We start from the raw sequence: 19429 nt of genomic DNA, 5'->3' as shown, positions 1-19429 counted from the left end.
AAATACACTGGGAAATTTACAAAGAAAATTACTGGAGACTGGGTAATTCATAAAGAAAAAAGGTTTAATTGGCTCACAGTTCCACAGCCTGTACAGGAAGCATGGCTGGTGGGGGGACCCTCAGGAAACTGGCAATCATGGTACAAGACAAAGTGGAAGCCAGCAGGTCCTTCATTGCTGGAGCAGGAGGAAGAGAGAGCAAAAGGGGAAGTGCCACGTACTTGTAAACCACCAGAGCTCATGAGAACTAACTCACTATCAAGAGAGGGGGAAGTCCATCCCCATGAGCTAATCACCTCCCACCGGGCCCCTCCTCCAACACTGAGGGTCACAACTTGAGATGAGATTTGGATGGGGACACACAGCCAAACCATATCATTTTGCCCCTGGCCCCTCCCAAATCTCATGTTCTCCTCGCATTTCAAAACATAATTATGCTTTCCCAACAGTCTTAACTCATTGCAGCATTAATTCAAAATTCCAAGTCCAAAGTCTCATACTAGCTAAGGCAAGTCCCTTCCACCTATGAACCTGTAAAATCAAAAACAAATTAGTTACACCAAGATACAATGGCAGTATAAGCATTGCCCAAATACTCCCATTCCAAAAGGGACAAATCCTCCAAAACAAAGGGGCTTCAGGCCCTATGCAAGTCTGAAATCCAGCAGGGCAGTCAAATTTTAAAGCTCCTAAATAATCTCCTTTGACTCCATGTCTCACATCCAGGCCACATTGATGCAAGGGGTGGGTTCCCAAGGCCTTGGGGAGCTCCACCCCTGTGGCTCCGCAGGGTCAGGCCCCCACAGCTGTTTTCAAAGGCTGGTTGTTGAGTGCCTGTGGCTTTTCCAGACACACAGTACAAGCTGTCAGTGGATCTACCATTCTGGGGTCTGGAGGATGGTGGCCCTCTTCTCACTGCTCTACTAGGCAGTGTCCCAACATTTCTCTGAATATATATGCTTACTGCCTTTTTTTGATGTCTCCACTCAGTATTTCGTAGATAGTTCTTAGTTCCTTATTCTCCAGGCATGTTTCCTCCTTCTCCTGAACCTCCACCCACTGTGTTTTTCCATGCACGAAATAGCACCATTATTCAGCCAGTCACCCAAGTCAGAAAGCTAAACATCATATGTCTCTGATTTACTGCCAACACATAATCACTGAATCCTATTGGTTCTACCTCTTTACAATCAGCTTCCTTTTCTCCATCTCTGCTGATTGTCACTTAGTTCTGGTATTACCAAACTTTTTATAGTTATTTACACAGGTACCAATTATTCCCTTGCCTTTAGTTCTAATCACATACTAGTTCTTCTGCTTGAACCAATTTTTTGTCTTCTCTTTTAGAGATGTGCAAAAACACTGGATCTTTCAGAAAGTTCTCCCTCACATATTCATCTCATTACTCATTTTGGCCTGGATATGATATTTGTGCCTATTATAATGATTGACTCACAGAAGATGAATAATTTTCTTTCAAGAATAAATAAATGGATTGAATTAATATTGATAAATTGTAAGAGAATGGGTTTGATTCTTCCATCATTGAGTAGGAGCCATTTCTAGGTTACTGAGGTTTAGGTAAAAAATTGTATATCTGTTCTACCTAAACTCTATGCTGGCTAGAATATTTTAAAATTGTTTTTATTGAAAAGTACAAATGTTCTAGCCATTATCTGCAAATTCAAATGCCATGGCTTTTAAATAAAGTAGAAAAATACCTGTCATTTTAGGTATTTTCTTTAACACATAGATATCGTGAAAGAAAGACCCTGCTACTTTAGGAAGTATCTTCTCTTGAAGAGGTTAAACTCAGTAGAAGAACACTGTCTGCTTAAAAGATATCAATCAGAGATTCAGCTACTCCTTTTCCCCTTCCTGTCCTCAGTTGAGCAACTGTCAGTTTGCCAGAAAAGACCTCAACCCTTGCTCTGCTAGGATGTCAGGGAGATACATATTCATTGAGGACTGCTCGGGACAGAGTGAACTTGATGGCTGCATTTCACTGTGCTTATTCTTAGAGAAAATTTATTTTAAGATACAAAATTTCTCCCTTATATTAGGATATAATCTTGACAGCTAAGGGGGTAAACAGTCACAAGAGGTTGCTCAATGGAAAAATTTCAGTAGCGCTAAGTTCAAGAAGAATTTAAAATGAAAGGACTGTATACAAGCAATGTAATTACCTTTGTCATCTCCTTCAACTTTTCAGTGCTGGAACTTTCCAGTAGCTAAACACACAACTAGAAATGAATCTATTTTCATATTTCTTCATATACATTTATAAATAGGAGGTGGCAAAATACAGATTACGTTGTTATGTATTTTTCCCTTTTTGTTTTTCTGCATATGATTGCATTGGGAAACAGAATTCATATGTGGTATCCCGGTCCATCTCTTACTTTGTGACCTTGAATAATTATTTTGGCAATTTAATGAAGCTGAGTTTCATTTTTTACAAGATAGAGATAATATAGTTTTGCTAAATCTAAAGCTTTTAAAACATATCAAATTAATTTATACGGAAGAGTACTATAATTGTAGAAGTGTTTACAAATGCAAAATATTCTTTCTTACATAATACACATATCATATTCATTGTTGAAGTTTCTAAACATAAGTTAATTAGAGACATATATTGCACTCAATATAGATATATTGTTTACATGGTTTGTTCATAGCATGAGTTTAGTAGGGCATTTTGTCAAAGGAGGCACAATTCTTCTCTAGAGTAGGTTTAGGTTATATGGTGAAAGAATTTGATGCTATGATTAGAAGTTAGGACATGATTTTTTTTTGGCAAACAAGTGAGATTGTTTTCATCCATTCTTATTTATTCTTATGTATTAGTTTTGTAATATATTTGAGCTACTACTAAGTAATAAGCTTTGTCTTAGGTGTTGAGGATAAAAAGATGAGCATTGCTCAGCCTTTGACATCTAGCTATGCACAATTTAGTAGGGATTCAGAAAGATAAAATTTGTAATAAAACACTCTGCACATTCTATCAAGTGTTATGAAAGTGTAAAAGAAGAGGTAATTAACTTTACATGGAGACGGGACAGATAGATCCAGAAATGCTTCATGGAGAACATCTAGATGTAAAGAACAAGTAAAGAGAGAAGGAGATATAAAGGAATTCTAAGTTAAAAAAGGACAGTAGCAAAAGGTAACATAACTAAATTCATGTATAAAGAACAAGGTACCTAAAGATTAGAATATGTGGTAAGGAAAATGTAATGATTATAGGAGGAAGGAAGGCAGATCATGGAGAGCTTGTTACCATGCTTAGAAATCTAAATTTTATTCTGCAGATACTGAGCTATATTAAAGAGTTGTAAATAGACAAGTGTCAAGTGTCCTAAGTCAGATTATGTGTGTGTGTGTGTGTGTGTGTGTGTGTGTGTGTGTGTGTGTTTATTCTGAAAGTGGTATGGAGAAGAAATTCCAGTGTAAAGAGTCCAAAATTAGGGTGATAGGAGGCTATTGCAACAGATTTTTAAAATGTTGAAGCTGTAAAATAAAATGCTTTTCATGAGGATAAAGATTTGGGATGATAAAGAAAAATAGTTTAGAAGTACAATGATTGAATGAAGATGAAATATGATAGAGAAGTCAATATCTAAACTGACTACTGGATTCAGATTTGGGTACGAAATGGGATGGTGGTTGCTATGGCTTGAATGTCCCCCTCTACAACTCATGTTGAAATTTAATTGTCATTGTGACAATATTAAGAGATGGGAGTTTGAGAAGGTGATTAGATTATGAAGCCTCTGCCAGTGCTGTTATCTCAGGAGTGGATTAGTTATTGCCTGAGTGGATTGGTATGAAAGTGAGCATTCTCTCACAGGAGCTCTCTTGCCCTTCTGCCATGGAATGATGCAGCAAGGAGGCCCTTACCAGATGATGGTGCTATGCTCCTGGGCTTCCCACCCCCATAGAATCACAAACCAAATAAACCCCTCTTAAAAAATAAAAATTAAAATACCTGATCTCAGGTATTCTGTTACAGCAACAGAAAACCGACTAAGAAAATTGATACCAAGAAGTGTGGTGGTGGCTATAACAATTATCTGGCTGGGCGCGGTGGCTCATGCCTGTAATCCCAGAACTTTGGGAGGCTGAGGGGGGCAGATCATGAGGTCAAGAGATTGAGACCATCCTGGCCAACATGGTGAAACTCCGTCTCTACTAAAAATACAAAAATTAGCTGGGTGTGGTGGCTTGTACCTGTAGTCCCAGCTACTCAGGAGGCTGAGGCAGGAGAATCGCTTGAACCCGGGAGGCAGAGGTTGCAGTGAGCCAAGATTACGCCACTGCACTCCAGCCTGGTGACGGAGCAAGACTCCTTCTCAAAAAAAAAAAAAATTTATCTGAAAACATGAAAATGACTTTAAAACTAGATAAGGGGTGCAGGCTGCAAGAACTTTGAGGAGAAGGCTAGAGAAAGGACAGCTTGCAATAAACAGAGCATTAAGGGCAATTCCAGTGAAAGCTCATAAAAAAGCTGTAAGGAAAGTCTGGAGCTTCTTAGTTATTATCTAAGAGGAAGCGATCAGAATGCTGATAGAAATACTGGCAGTAAAGTCTATTCTGATGAGGTCTCAGACAGAATTGAAGAACAAGAAATTGAAAACTGGAGTAAAGATTATCCTTGCTAAATCGTGGCAAAGAACTTGGTTGCATTGTGTCCATGCTCAGGGGCTTAATATAAGGTGGAATTTAAGGATGATGAACTAGGATATCTGGCAGAAGAATTTTCAGAACAAAATATTGAGGGAATCATGTGGCTATTTTTGGCTACTTACAGTAAGATCAGAGGAGAAAGGAATGATTTAAAGATAAAATTTATAATTGAAAGGGAAGCAGAAGAAAAAGTTTTAAAAACATTGCATCTTGGTCATGTAAAGAGTGAAAAGGCATCTTTAGGAGAGATTAGTACCAATAGAAGAGAACCAGATGCTCTTTATCAGGAAAATGGGGGAAAATCTAAAATTTGAGATCTTCATGGCTGCCCCTCCCATCATAAGCCCAGAGCTCTAGGAGGGCAGAATGGTTTCTGGGGAAGGACCTGGAGCACCTTCCAAAATCTTGCTGCCTAGAGCTGCCTCTGAACTCTGTTCCCTGTAGTCTGGTGCAGTGCTCCTCAGCCACCCCAACTGTGGCTCAAGCAGGCCCGGAGTAGCTTGGGATACTGCTATGGAAGGCACAAGCCTTAAGCTTGGCAGCATCCACATGGTGCTAATTCTGCAGGCTTACAGAACGCAAGCACTCTGGAGGCATAGTGATCTCCACTTAGACTTCAAAGAATGTATCCAACAGCCTGGGGACTCAGGCAGACACTTGTTGCAGGGGTGGAGGCACTGCAGTGAGTCCCTACTAGGGTAGTGCATGAGAACTGGGACTATGATTGAGGTATTGCATGGGAAGTGGGATCATGATCGATACCCCAGAACTGTAGATCTACCAGCGTTGGAAAGCTACAGGCACCCACCTCCCACCCATGAGAGCAGCCACATGACACGCACCTTGCAAAGCTATAGGGATGGGGCTGCCTGAGGCCTTGGGAGTCCAACCCCTACACCAGTGTGCCCAGGATGTGAGACATGGAGTCAAAGGAGGTTATTCTAGCATTTTAAGACATACTGTTTTTTCCCTGTTGAGTTTTGGACTTACTTGGGAAAAGTAACCCCTTTATTGTTACCCATTTTTCCCTTTTGGAATAGGAAAGTCTATCCTATATCTGTATCACCATTGTATTCTAGAGGTAGATAACTTGTGTTGAGTTCATATGCTCACAGTCAGAGTGAGTTTGCATCATGATGAATTGTGCCTTGAGTCTCACCCATGTCTGATTCAGATGAGACACTGGACTTTGAACTATTGAGTTGACGCTGGAATAAATTAAGACTTTGGAGGCTATTGGGATAGAATGAATGTATTTTGCGTGTGAGAAGGACATGAGTTTTAGGGGGCCAGGGATGGAATGCTTTGGTTTCCATGTCCCCTTCAAAGCTCTTGTTGAATTTTAACTTCCATTGTGATGCTATTAACAAGTGGGACCTTTAAGTGGTGATAGATCATGAGGGCTGTGCCCTCATTAATGGATTAATGCTCTTATGGCAGGAGTGGATTAATTTTTGTGAGAATGGGTTAGCTATTGCCAGAGTGGTTTGTTATAAAAGCAAGCTGTCTTCACACAAGCTTTCTTGACCTTCTGCCATGGAGTAAATCAGCATGAAGGCCATTGACAGATGTCAGTAACATGCTTTTAGACTTCTCAGCCTCCAGAATCATGTGCCAAATAAACCTCTAAATTACCCCAGTCTCAGGTAGTCTTTTATAGCAGCAGAAAACAGCCTAAATCAGTGGTTGTAGCTACAAGCAGATAGACAGGTTTGGGGTACAGGTATTAGTGGTTGAAAAATGGGTTTCATTTAGGATATGTTGAGTTTTACTGTTAAAGAATTCAAAAGGACTTTTTTGTTAAAAAGGCATATATACGTGTTTGACCTCTGTAGAGAATTGACAGGAATGAGTGAGAGAGAAATATTAAAGTTACCAAACTTTTATAAAGTTGATAGTTGAATTTTTGGATATGGATTAAAAAGCTTACAAGGATTGTTAAATATGAAAGAAAAAGCTTAGGAAGGAGAACTCTATGACTGGTTTTGGACAACTCTTATCAGGTAATGGTCCAGTAGCAATACTGAAATAAATTTCTTATGACATTAAAATATTATTCTGTCTTGAAATGAGATTAATGTTATTAACTCACTAATTAATCATACTGGCATAGAAAAATTATGTGAAGATACACATTAGAATAAAAGTTTAATATGAAAATTTCTAGGTATAACATATGTATATTTCTACATTTTAGGATTATTTATCAGAGCATGACCAAATTATAATATAGGCAATCTTGGAAAAATTACTGCTTCTTATATATTAGGTTCTTCAACTTTAAAACAAGGAACAGTGATGAATAGTTTACCTTCTAGCCCTACAATTTCAAGCAAGGCTAAATTAGAATCTAGGCTTTGCCACTTACTGGCAGTGAGCCTGTCATTGGCTTTAACCCTCTTAATGCACTTAACCATCTTATCCCTGCAGTTTCTTAGACCAGGCAGGGGAATGAAATATCAGTATAACTAGGCAAAATAATATAAAGTAGGTGACATTTGTCTATCTTGGCATCTTTAAAATTTTAATTAATAAGATCAAATTTTATTTATATATTCCCATCTTAATAGTTTACTTATAATATGCAATGAGCATATAGCCACTTATTTAGAAGAAGGAAATAACAGGGCACAGTCCTTTTATTTGATATATAATTTTGTAATTCTAGCTCAAAGATAGGTTCATGGTCTTGATTTGGTTTTGCCTTTGGGAAGAGTGTTTGTATATATATGTTTGTATATATATTTTAATTACTAGAGTTAGTTTTAGTCGTTGGGTTCTCAATATGATTATCTTCATGTCACTCAATATTTTTCTTCATGTCACTAAATTCTTTTTAGAAATGAGATATGCAGCATAGATACATAGTACTTAATAACAAAAGACAAGAAGCATTATTTTTTTCATCTTTAATTCTTGGCAAGGTACCTTGAATAATTTTGATCTATTGGCTGTTCTGTAACATTTTACATCACTTTATATCTATTAATGGATTAGTGCGCCTATTAGTGGATAAATTAAAAAAATTATGCATCATATTTTGACAAAAAGCTTTTCTTTTCTATGGATCTTATTGCTTTTATTTATTTTTATTCTTTTGAGAGCATTTAGAAATTTTTTCTTTTTAAATATAATTTATTTTCATTTTGATGTGATATATTTCATCTTCTCACTCTATAATCCTTATGCATTATCTCATTTTAAATCATTTCATATTATTTAAAATACCTACAAATATATTTAGCACAGTATCCAGAATTTACTTTATTTTGCTGAGTTTTCTTATGTTAATTTATTTTAGATTTTGACATAAAATTTTTTTCATCAATGTAGATGTGCTTCTACTTATTTAGTGGGACAGAATCCATCAAATTCAAGTGCCTTTATCATTGATGTTCTTATGTATAGAAATATTGATTAATCAAATTTTCCATATATACCAAATATTATTTTAAAGACTAAAAATAGATTATCCTGTATCTAAATATATAATGAGCAGAAGATAAACTTTCTTTGATGATTTATAACAGGGGTTTTCTCTGTAAATCCAGATGGCAATGGTTTCAGGCTTTGTGGACAAAAGGAAAACTTGAGGATATTATATAGTTTTTCATATGATGAAAGAAAACATTTTCACAATTTTTATTGACAAAATTAAAAATACAATATTTCAGTATGATTTTTTGTAATATTGGTCAACTAATGAAAAGACTTAAATTTGTTTTTGGAGGCATGATATTTTCCATAAATAATATTCAAAGATAGTGTTCCCTATCATTAAACTGGTTGCAAATGTTCATTTATAAAAAACGTTCTTAGCCTGAGAGTCATACAAACTGAGACAGTAAGCCAGATGTGGTCTGTGGGCTATAGTTTGTCACTGCCTGAGTTAAAGGCTGCTTCAGCAAAATTTGGACATTTTAGAAATGGTTGAGGATGTTGAAAAATTTTAATTTTAGTTATGTGACTTAATGAAATATAACAGTAATGAAACCCAATACTATAGCTATAGATATGTCTGAAAAACTGTGGTCTATCTGTTGTACTGTTTATAAACTTCATGCTTGATTACCTCTCCAGTAAGTCAGAAGTGATTGTTGGCAAATGAAAGAGGACTGGTCTGCAGATGAATTATGATAATAATGCTACCTAGTTTTCCCTCAAGATTAAGAGCTGAGCTACTGATTCTCTGACTCCTTTTCATGATTCATAAACAGTTCTAAAACCATTACACAAAATTATTTGTAAATATTTCATCACATTTTTCTAGACAAAGAAGAAAAAGAATATAGACTTCCCATGATGTGGATCACCCACGTCACCCATCAATGTAATGAGCTGCAAGGAGGCCTGACCACAAAAATCCCTGTCTGCTTAGCTGGGAATAATATGACTACTACATAAAGCTTCAGCTCTGGCCACATGATGAAAATCAAGGCTCTTTCCATTTCCAGTAATTTAAAGAGTATTACTAATCTTTAAGAGAAACCAAAGTGACTCAGGGTTAAGCTTCTCTTTTATTCCTTCTCTTATGCCAGTTTATTAGCTGGGATACATTATTATTACTAAGACATTTAACCTTTGACCTACAGATTTGGCTTCAATATATTGTCCTTCAAATCTGAGGCTGACCTCAGTAACCTGGCCAGCTCCTATTTTCTCTAAGGCCAGGGTGCTTCTCTCAGGATCAGAGGCTGTCTACAAGCCCCAGGCTTGAAACTGAGGCACTGATGCCTACTTTGGACCTTGGACACTGCATTCTGGTCTGTTTTCCTGGACCTCCACAGTCTGGCCAATACCAGAATCTCTACTGCAGCGCCTTGCTAGTGTTCTGAAATGATGCCCTGCAAATGCCTATCTATCCTCTGGGTCCAGTAAATGATCAAGTTTTCTGTAATAAGACAATTCAGAAAACTATAGTGAAAAATCATTGTTATACATATATGTATATACACCAATGCTATATATATAACTATATATTATTATAATATATAAGTATGTATTATTTTTATATATTTATTAATTATATAATATATAATATTTAATATATTTGCATATATAATACATATTATATATTATATTAGCATATATTATTATATATAAGGGTAATATATATGTATATATTAGTTGTGATGTCCTTCCCATTTTTGAGGTTGAAATGCCCTTTACTTTGTGAAATAATGCTGGTATTAAGTGTTTAATATTTAAGTCTTTAGTTGAAAAATAAATTGAAAATAATGTTTGCCTAAAGTTTTGTGATTTTACTAGAGCATAAAATCCCAAAGTCATGGAAAGGGGTAAGGACAGTTCTGGATTATTGCAGTTAGCTCATTATAGTCCTCACAGACACTGATGGCCGGTCCACTTTCACTTGTTGCTAATTATTCTGCTAATTGAGTCCCAAGTCCATTTGCAAGACTGCACTTTGTCCCATAGCCTGAAGAGTGCACCATCCCCAAGGATGGCGGTTTGGTGAGGAGTTATGTTCCATATTTTACCAGTCTAGACACTGATGACTACAAGACTTAAGAGATTTGCTTCGAGTGACAGGACTACATGGTCAATCAATGCCAAAGTGGAGCTAACATGAATGGTAGCAATTCAGCAAGTGCCTACAAATCAGAGTGGCTGAATCTATCTATCACATCCAATTCTGTTATAGGAAATAGGCTTGATGAAATACAATAACTTAATCCACCCAGAAACAACCTGCCCTATCCGTCAATCAGGATGTCACCTTCATATTTTTTCTTTCAAAATAACTTTCTTGTAGAAACTTTTTGTATTTGCCTAAACATCTCTTCATGTTTTACTTTCCTATAAACTTGTAGTGGTCCTCATTTTGTCACTTAAGTGGAAATATTGGGATTTAATTCACCAAGTGTTAGTGTAATATATAGGTTAATATGCATTTACATGTATTTTGTATTCATTATGCATTTTTATTAATTACTAGCACAATAAGTATAACATTTACTCTTGCAAATACATTTTATTGTTATGTAGGTAACTGAGAGCAATTTTTACTGGCTGCGTTTTAGAACAATATTTCTGCTACATTTTCCCACATATGCAAATGCATTTATATAAGCCTCATCTTAGATATATATTATGCAATGGGGTCACTATTCAAGAGCTGAAAATACCACGTAGATGAATATAAATTTTAGATTAAAAATGTTTTAGGAAGTGCCAACACTTTCAATTCCCCAAGTGCTTCAGATTAATCATGATCAAGCCCATAGCGGGAGACCGAAAGACAATTGCAAGAATATTGTTTAGTTCCTTGGAGAGGATTCATTACCTCAGACATTATTTGACATAAAAACAGATGTACCTCTGTCATTGTTTTGACCTCTCCAACAAGATGAACAACTAGGCTGATACACTTATTGATCAGAGCAAAACCCATTCCACCAGAAATAGACAATACATGCACCCCAGTGTAAATGAAGAATTAACTTCCAAGTAGATTGGCTATTAATCTGGAAACTGAAACAACACAACTAGCTGCCTGACAGTGCTACCTTTTTATTGTAGGTACAGAGATAAAAGGACTGTCTGCATTGCACAGTGGGCAATATTTTATTACTATGGGTAGTTTTGTATGAAGCCTGTAAATCAAATATGCCAAACTCCGTCTACATTCGAAGTGTGTTGAATATTGAAAGTGTTCATCATTTTGCAATTAGCTTGCCTCTGCTTTTTTCTCTAAAGGTCACATGAAGCATTTGTGAACGTTAGTGGGTGCTTATTGAACAAGTGATTCAGATGTTATTTCACGGTTATTGATATTTACAATATTAATATAATACCACCTTACAAAATGGTTCCATTAGCAAAATGTTATGAAGGGAGAATGGGGGGAGGTAAGGGGTGAAAAAATTACCTAATGGGTATAATGTACACTATTTGGGTGATGTTTACACTAAAACACAGACTTCACCATTTGATAATATATCCACATGCCCGGTGCGGTGGCTCAAGCCTGTAATCCCAGCACTTTGGGAGGCCAAGGTGAGCAGATTACCTGAGGTCAGGAGTTTGAGACCGGCCTGGCCAACATGGTGAAACCCCATCTCTACTAAAAATACAAAAATTAGCCGGGCGTGGTGACACATGCTTGTAATCCCCGCTACTCAGGAAGCTGAGGCAGGAGAATCGCTTGAACCCGGGAGGCAGAGGTTGCAGTGAGCCAAGATCATGCCACTCCACTCCAGCCTGGCTGACAGAGTGAGACTGTCTCAAAAAAAAGAAAATATATATATATCTATAGATATATATATCTATAGATATATATAGATAGATATATATATATCTATAGATATATATAGATATATATATATATATCTCCACGTAACAAAACTGGGCTTGTATGCCCCAAATCTATAATATAAATTATATATAATTTTAATTTTTCATATATAATTATATGTATATTAAAAATACACATTGTACAATAATGAGGTATAAAAAGAGCTTTTTGAATGAGTTAAAAACCTGTTTAAATTAGCTGGGAAAAATTTTTAAAACTTACTAGTTCTAAACTCTTTTCAAACCCTTCTGTGAGTTCTATTTTTCATCATTTCTAAGGACTAAAAAAATTAAAGCAACTGACAAATATTTAATGCAAATTGCTTATATATGACTGGGTGAAAGGGAGGAAAAATATTTTCCTGTCCCCTCCTAGGCTCATGGCTGAAAGCCTAACAACAAAAGACAGATTAACAAGAGAAAAGCATACACATTTATTTAATGTAAGTTGCACTTCACATGGCAGCCTTTATAAGGAAAGGAAGACCTGAAGAAGCAGTTAAACTCTGTATATTTCATAGTAGGTTTGATGAAGAATAAATAGTCATGGAGAAACATGATTGGAGGGCAAAGGGTATGATCTAATGATAATAAACTGGGGGAAACACAGCAAGGTCAATTTGTTCAGATTCTTTTTGTATCCCTATGTCTTCAGACACAAGGACATCCCTTTCCTCTGGGTATAGGGTGGCACCTCTCATATGAGGGTCTTTTGACTTGCTTCAGGGGAAAATTTAAAAATCCTTCTTAGGTTTTATGACATGCTTCAGGGGAGAAAGGCAAAGGGAAAGCGAGAGTGAATTTCCTGCCTCTGCTGTTTTCTCAAATGCCATTTTTGGGTAACATATCCTGAACTCCATCACTAGGTAAGGGCCAGGAATCATTCAGTAACTTCTTTAATTAAATGAAATTAAGGTAAATGTGTGTGTGTGTGTGCGTGTGTGTGTGTGTGTGTGTGTGTCTGTGTGTGTGTCTTGGGGAAAGGATAGTGGGAAAGCGGGACAGAAGAATGGTGGGATCTGGTTGTTTCCATATCTTTTCATTTCTCCTGAAATACCCTTTCTGTAATCAAGTAAGAAGCGACATTAGTTACATGAATATGTATATATTTATGTACACACACACATATACACAAACACACAACTGGACTTCTAGTCTTCTTCCCATCTAAAAGTTATAAAGGGGAAGAATGATGTGTGTTTACTGGAGTAAAAAATTTATATCAGGGATGCATGAATCAATCAATAGATTTTTCAAGATGATTTCATAGAACTTTTATGCCAACTCATATGCTATAAATATTAGATGTGCCATACAGAAATTGCTTTTTACCCATAGAGATTCACTGATAAATCCAAATCCCTCACCATGCTAAATGCAGACTTTCTGCAGAGATAAATGTCATTAACTATTGCTGTACCACTTAGTGCTTTCTCAGTCTACTTGGGAGCTATGTTCTTTTAGTAGACATCACAAAAAGAAAAGTTGTCTTTCTTGAAAGCTCAATTTTCTTTCATATAATAAAATTAAAAGTTGTTTAATTAGAAACCCTACTTAATAGCAATGATTACTAATTTATTTTAAATAAAAAATAAAATAATTTTAAGTGAAAAAAATTATAAATAGTAAAGATGCTCTCAAGACACAAGAGACCATTCATGAAATTTGGAAATACTTTTGAAAATTAAGAATAATTTTTAGACAACTTCTCCATCAGCATCCACCTTTTATAACAAACTGTCAACATAAAAGTATAAAATTTGCCAACATAAAAGTATAAAATTTATCATACAATCAGGATCACAGTTGTAAAAATGAACGACATGTAAATATTTTTTCCTTATGTGAGTTAAACTTGTTTGCAGCACAACCAATTTATATGTCATTCTTCTTAACTGTTGAAGTTCTTCAACAGTTGCTTTAACTACAGTGTTTAAGAATTTTAGAGGTGGTAGAAGAAATTTAGTAGACAGAATGCTGAAATATTCTTTGGCCTTTTATTTCAGAGGAAGACATTTTGGTTATAAGTGAGATATGGTGTATTGATGTTATCAGTAGTACTACTTCTGATGATTAATATATCTACATCACTTTAATGTAGAAGTGTTTTCATTTACATTTCTTATTTGATCTTTACAATAAACTAATGACATAGAGGGGTAGATAAGATAATATTTATTATCATTGATAAACAAGTAAGGAATTAAAACAGAATTTTAGAGATTCATCCGGGATCTTATTTTGAGAAACAGTAGAGAAGAGACTGACTCATTAACTAATCTTTTGATTTTCATTCTGGAGCCTTACATCATACTAAGTTGCTAATACACTTGATTTCCAAGTGTAGAGTATCTGTTTTATGGCTTATTAAAGGGCATTTAGGCACTGCTGATGATTCATTATGGTCTTCATTTTAATAACATTGCACCACTTTTAAACGAAAGAAGCGTATGAGATAATCCAAGACATTTGCGATGACAGAGAAAACAAAGGTGAAGGTTAGAAAAAATTCCAAGATGGTGTACTATTACAAGTCTGGATCATGTACCAGGAGACCATATCAAAGTTAAAGTATTTGGAATTTATATATTTTCATAATTTTATGGAAATGTAAATTACTCTATTTTTAAAAATTTCTCCTCTCGCTTTTTTCTAATTTTTTGGAAAAGTTTTTTATGAAATCCCCTTCTAATTTTTCCTTCACCTTCACAGATGAAAGACTAACTCTATTATTTCACTGCAGCCTGATTAATGACAGAATGCATAATCTGGAAAGGCTAGAAGGGTTGCAGATGATAGGCTGATTTGTCTCTCTCTCCCTCTCTCGATATATATATACATATATGTACATATATTTTATATATACATATATACATATATATAATACATACATATATACGTATATATAATATATATGTATATATAATATATACATATATACGTATATATAATATATACATATATACGTATATGTAATATATACATATATACGTATATGTAATATATACATATATACGTATATGTAATATATACATATATACGTATATGTAATATATACATATATACGTATATGTAATATATACATATATACGTATATATAATATATACATATATGTAATATATACATATATACGTATATATTATATATACGTATATGTATATACGTATATATGTACATATATGTATACACACGTATATATGTATATACACATATATATGTGTATATACATATATACATATATCTTAAGATATATATACATATATACATATATTTTAAGATATATACATATATTATATATGTATATTATATATGTATATATCTTAAAATATATATTTGTTATCATTGATAAACAAGGAATTGAAACAGAATTTAAGATATTTGTCTCTCTATATATATATCTTAAAATATATGCTTATTATCACTAATAAGGAATTGAAACAGAGTTTAAGAGATTTGTCTCTCCCTCTCTACATAAATCTTAAACTGTATATTTATTATCATTGATCAATAAGGAATTGAAACAGAATTTAAGATATTTGTCTCTCTCTACATATATCTCTGAAAATATATATTATCATTGATAAATCTTACATTCTGTTTCAATTCCTTATTTATCTCTCTCTATATATATCTTAAAATATATATATTATCATTGATAAACAAATAGGGAATTGAAACAGAGAATTGAAGAGATTTATCCAGGGTCTCATTTTGAGAAGCAGTAGAGCAGAGACTCATCAACTAGTCTTTTGATTCTAACTGTAGTGTCTTCCATCATGCTAAGCTGCTAATACAGTCATCTTCCAAGTGTAGCGTAAAAACAGAGAGCGCTGTTTTTTGAAAAGATCACATTATTTCCTTAAGATCGATTCCCAGAAGAGTAAGTTAGTTTAGAAAGATATAGTTTTTAGTGATGAAAGTTTTTATCAAAGTCTGGTTCAATTTAATTTTCATAAGCAGTGTTTGAATATACCAATTTCTCTGTACCTCTGGTTTCATCTTTATTATGTTAATGGGCTGGAAGAATACATTAACTCATTGAGTTAGTTAGCTTTTCCTTTATATTTGTGAGTTTAAACTATTTGTTTATTAATCATCAATATTTTCTCTTTTATAACTTCTTTTATGTATTGATTTATTCAACAATACTTATTGAATTCCTATTCTTTGCCAGATATTGCTTGACACTAAGAATCTAAAGTTGAGAAGAAAGTCGTTACTTTCAAACAGTTTGCCATCTGTTGGGTATAGGAAAGCAAAGGGAGGCAAAAAATAATTTGCTGGTATTCATCTTTTTCATGCTATAAATAAATTGTTACTAAGTAGTTCCCATTATCTGACAAAATATAATCCAAGAACTTTTTCTTTTTAGGCATTATTGCAAAGCAAATAAAGCGCATACTGTTAAGATAAAATGAAATGATTAAATGAGCATAAAGGTGCTGGGATATAAAGCATTAGATTTTAATGGATAATGTCAAATGAACCATTTAGTAAAACAAGAAATGCAAAATGACTATATACAATTTAAAACTGCAAATGATTAATAATCTCTTCTCTTTTATAAAACTGCCAAGTCTTTTGTGACATTAGATTAAAATAATTTTTTTCTGCACAATTTTCTTTCTTTCCAAAATGCTTCACTACTATCACATCTATTTAAAATAACTACCATCAGCATTCTATTCATTTTATTCAATGATCACTTTTAGGACATTGCAATTTGAAAAGCTAGGATAATTATGTAACATATTTAAGTCTATAGATCTATCTTGGAATGCATTGGCGCTAATACTTAACATTCGTATTATTATTATTTACAAAACACATTCAGTATAAAAATGTCTTGGAATCTGCAGCAAGGCATGGGAGGGAGAGATGATGAGTCAGTCCTCATTCAGAAACATGGTCATGGAAAGACAGCCAAAAGTCTCTAGCGAGACACACAATCTCCAAAAATCGTTTTGTAAACTTCCTTTCTGCCTATCTTCAGCTTTTTCTCCCTAAATACCTCTGTGCCTCACCATTGCTACTTCCTGTTCAATTAACATCTTTCCTATGATTGACTAGAACATTTCTACCAATTTCCAAGTTCCATTTCTCTATCTTTCCAAAATTTTTCTTGTCTCCATCTTTCTTCATATTTTGGGCAAATTAATTTCTTATTTGTGTGTTCTCAAAGCATTTTCTAACTCCCATTATGCCATCTACAAGTGGTAATATTGCAATATGTTTTCTGTTCCTCTCTCCCTTTTGCCAGGAATTCAGCACCTGAGGGAATATTTGTGGACTGTTAAGAGCAGATGTGAATAACTGAACTAATTACACACGTTTTGAGTAGTGAATGTTAGGATAGAGGTGACAGTTTCTATGGAAATATCTGTAGTGCTAAGTGTACAAGTCCTGGGGAGGACAGAAAAAAAATTACAGAGGGCCAATAATAAGCCTATTTCAGATCCCATTCACAAAAGTCTATTTGTTGGAAAATACTAAAGATCTTATTATTATAAAATCCTTTTCATTTTATAAGGAAATGCCATTGTATCAACCTGAGCTCCAGGGCATTTTGACACCATTTTCCATAATTTAAAAACTGTGTACAAAGATAAAAATATAAAACACTTTAATTCCCTGTAAGAGAAAATTTAGTTCTTTAATTTTTGATAAAAAATAATTATCTTTACTGTAGTTACATTTTACAACAGCTCACTTCAACGCTGGATGAATAAGATGATTTTTAAAACTCTGGAAAGTACATCATACATTACACTAGTAAGACTAATAGACTAGATATTGCTGGCAAGATGGACGAATAGAAACAGCTCTGGTCTGCAGCTCCCAGTGAGATCAACACAGAAGGTGGGTGATTTCTGCATTTTCAACTGAGATACCCGGTTCATCTCACTGGGACTGGTTGGAAAGTGGGTGCAGCCCAAGGAGGGCAAGCTGAAGCAGGGTGGGGCATTGCCTCACTTGGGAAGGGCAAGGGGTCAGGGAACTCCATCTCCCAGCCCAGGGAAGCCATTAGGGACTGCACTGTGCACTCCGGCCCAGATACTGTGCTTTTCCCACAGTCTTCGCAACCTGCAGACCAGGAGATTCCCGCTGGTGCCTGCGCCACCAGGGCCCTGGGTTTCCAGCACAAAACTGGACGGCCATTTGCGCAGACACTGAGCTAGCCCCAGGAGTTTTTTTTTCATACCCCAGTGGTACCTGGAACACCAGCGAGACAGAACTATTCACTCCCTTGGAAAAGGGCCTGAAGCCAGGGAGCCAAGTGGTCTGGCTCTTTGGGTCCCACCCCCATGGATCCCAGCAGGCTAAGATCAACAGGTTTGAAATTCTCGCTGCTAGTACAGCAGTCTGAGCTCAAGCTGGGATGCTAGAGCTTGGTAGAGGAGGGGCATCCACCATTGCTGAGGCTGGAGTAGGCAGTTTTACCCTCTCAGTGTAAACAAAGCCACCTGGAAGTTTGAACTGGGTGGAGCCCACTGCAGCTTAGCAAGGCCACTGCTGCCAGAATGCCTCTCTTAGATTCCCAGGGCCATCTCTGAAAAAAAGGCAGCAGCCCCAGTCAGGGACTTATAGATAAAATCTCCACCTCCCTGGGACAGAACACCTGGGGGAAGGGGTGCTTGTGGGTACAGTTTCAGCAGACTTAAACATCCCTGCCTGGCAGCTATGAAGACAGCAGCAGATCTAACAGCACAGCATTCGAGCTCTTCTAAGGGACAGACTGCCTCCTAAAGTGGGTCCCTGACCCCCATGTATCCTGACTGGGAGACACCTCCCAGTAGGGGCTGACAGACGCCTCATACAGAAGAGCTCTAGCTGGCATCTGGCAGGTGTCCCTCTGGGACGAAGCTTCCAGAGGAAGGAACAGGCAGCAATCTTTGCAGTTCTTCAGGCTCTGCCAGTGATACCTAGGCAAACAGGGTCTGGAGTGGACCTCCAGCAAACTCCAGCAGACCTGCAGCAGAGGGGCCTGACTGTTAGAAGGAAAACTAGCAGATAGAAATGAATAGTATCAACATCAACAAAAAGGATGTCCCCTCAGAGACCCCAGCCAAAGGTCATCAACTTCAGAGACCAAAGGTAGATAAATCCACAAAGATGGGGAGAAACCAGCACAAACAGGCTGAAAATTCCAAAAACCTGAACGTCTCTTCTCCTCCAAAGGATCACATCTCCTCCCCAGCAAGGAAACAAAACTGGATGGAGAGTGTCTTTGACGAATTGAGAGAAGTAGGCTTCAGAAGGTGGGTGATAACAAACTCCTCTGAGCTAAAGGAGCATGTTCTAACCCAATGCAAGGAAGTTAAGTACCTTGAAAAAAGGTTAAACAAATTGTTAACTAGAATAACTAGTTTAGAGAAGAACATAAATGACCTGATGGAGATGAAAAACACAGCAAGAGAACCTCGT

The 19429-nt window shown here is 35.8% G+C and overlaps 1 pseudogene; it reads right to left on the bottom strand.

The window, feature by feature from the left end:
* Positions 1-18163, bottom strand: part of LOC101129188 (bifunctional methylenetetrahydrofolate dehydrogenase/cyclohydrolase, mitochondrial-like) — a 43925-nt pseudogene extending 25762 nt beyond the window's left edge.
* Between the last annotated feature and the right edge of the window lie 1266 nt (positions 18164-19429).

This window comes from Gorilla gorilla, chromosome 6 (genome assembly GCF_029281585.2).
Source record: "Gorilla gorilla gorilla isolate KB3781 chromosome 6, NHGRI_mGorGor1-v2.1_pri, whole genome shotgun sequence".
Classification (NCBI taxonomy): Eukaryota; Metazoa; Chordata; class Mammalia; order Primates; family Hominidae; genus Gorilla; species Gorilla gorilla.
The sequence above is the reverse complement of the archived record's forward strand: the minus strand, read 5'-3'. Positions and strand labels throughout refer to the sequence as shown.